At 34.7% G+C, this 2,129-nt stretch overlaps 1 pseudogene; it reads right to left on the reverse strand.

Moving 5' to 3' along the window:
* Nucleotides 1–194: 194 nt before the first annotated feature.
* The window catches only part of LOC107572694 (uncharacterized), a 15,778-nt pseudogene continuing 13,843 nt past the window's right edge, over nucleotides 195–2,129 (reverse strand).

A 2,129-nucleotide genomic window follows, 5' to 3' on the forward strand; every position in this document is an offset into this window, starting at 1 on the left:
GCTTGGGGATTTTCAAAGAACACTACAGTTTAGAGTGTTTTAAGGTTTAAGTGGTCTTAAGGATTATAATTAAAATGAGAACAGAGAAAATGCATTAAAACAAAGTAATTTATTGTAGTGATAAATTCTTCCTAATAGTAAATTCTTCCTAATAAGTCAAGAACACTGAATGTGTTCTAGCATGCATATAACATTCAAGCAACTTTTACTTTGCATTTTTGTGAACATACATACAGAGTATACTTCAGAGTCAGTGTGTAGTACAGCATGAGTACGGAAGCCATCAGATTCAGTAAACTGGAACTCAGGAAACTTGAAGATGATTCTTTAGATTCTTCAGGCAAGTTTTCAACAGAAACAGACATTTCAGATCAGTATGTTTATTTTAAATGTGCTCAGTTTATCACAAATTAGTATTTTATACAATCAAACACATCTTTACTGCTCTTTCTCTCACTTACCTGACAAGGCCGCTGCAGTTAGAAGAACTTTGAAAGTGAGAATGTGTTACGGTGATTTCTTTAAAATTATCATTACTATTGCTAACAGTCTTGATGCCCGTAACTGTAAAAACTTCAGTGGGTGATATTAGCAGATAAATTTCCTCTGAAATACATCCATAATCTTCAAAGCGGATCATAGAAAAGAAGTGATGTTGAAAACAGTCCCAATGTTATCACTGAGACTGGTATCTTCAGTTGCAGCAGTATAGTGCAGTGTTGCTGGAAAAAAAAACTCTCAAAATGTACTTTCTCCCCGATTTTGGTGTTATATTCCTTCCCTGTACGACAATGGTTTTTGCCTATGAGTTGCATGGCATCTGTCAGCAGGAAGAAAAGAGATTTGAAATGAAACTCATCTCGGTTAAGTTGAAATGCCCATGCTAGTCTGAACCAACTTCTTGAATCTTCCATGAAATTTAGGACTAGCTTCTGCATAGCTCTGCAGTGCAGCCATGTGCTCCGTTGTACCCCCTGGAATGGTCTTGCTGCATGCTGCATTGCCTTTCCACATCATTTTAAAATCTGGATTGTTATTAAGCTCTGTCTGCAGCAGACCTCTACTTTTTGTGACCATTTGCAGCATTTCTTTCCGACAATTCTGGAACGAGTAATCAGCAGCTTCAGGAAACATGCCCATCTGTAAGTGAGATTTCTGGCTGTGATTCTTAATTGTGCTTTCAGATGGTTGTGTAGATAACTGAAGAAGCGATTCTTCAGTTATCTACACAACCATCTGAAAGCACAATTAAGAATCACAGCAAGAAATTTTGGAGAGAAAAAAAGTCTTCTAAGCTTCACAAAATTTGATTTTGACAGAAAAATTTTGATTTTGACAGAATTCTTTAAGTAGTGATGATACATGTGAGAGCTTACAGTGTATAAGAGCACCAAGAGAACCACAGGAAACATCAAACTTCCCATTGTATTATTTGGCGTATGTGCACAAGTCTGGACAAAGACAATAACATGGACAACAGGTTAAAAATAAAGTTGCTGAATACATGCTTACCAAACAAATAAGAATATATATATATATATATATATATATATATATATATATATATATATATATATATATATCACATATATATATATATATAATCATTTAGCACAAAATGAACAAAAGCACAAACTCATAAAGAAAACTGCATGATTAACATGAAGCACTACACATCATGATATCTCAAAAATGGCTGTTGTGCATGATGTATTTAATTTTGTCAGAAACATTTGCCTAAAACCAGTGGTTAAAACTGTAAAAAACAACAAAAACAAACAAAGCTGAAACAGAAAAATGCAGCACTCACCGTCTTGAGATGCTTGGTATTTTTAAGATCAGTTAAACACAAAGAAAGCAAATGGTCAGAACCGCAGGGTGTTCACAAAAAAAAAAACACACTCCAGGAAAGCTTTTCGGGGCTGTACTCTGCCTTTTCGTCACTACTGTGATCAGCAAAAAGCAAAGCCAGACAGCATAATAATGTGAGAAGTATTCCATAGTAGAAAATTTTTCAAAAGTAAAAAAATTAAACATCAGAATCAGAATGAGCTTTATTGGCACCCAATATGTTTACACATACAAGGAATTTGTCTTCGTGACAGAAGCTTCCACAGTGTAACAGAATG

This window comes from Sinocyclocheilus grahami, unplaced genomic scaffold (assembly GCF_001515645.1).
Source record: "Sinocyclocheilus grahami isolate Dianchi unplaced genomic scaffold, SAMN03320097.WGS_v1.1 scaffold1798.1, whole genome shotgun sequence".
NCBI classification, from domain to species: domain Eukaryota; kingdom Metazoa; phylum Chordata; class Actinopteri; order Cypriniformes; family Cyprinidae; genus Sinocyclocheilus; species Sinocyclocheilus grahami.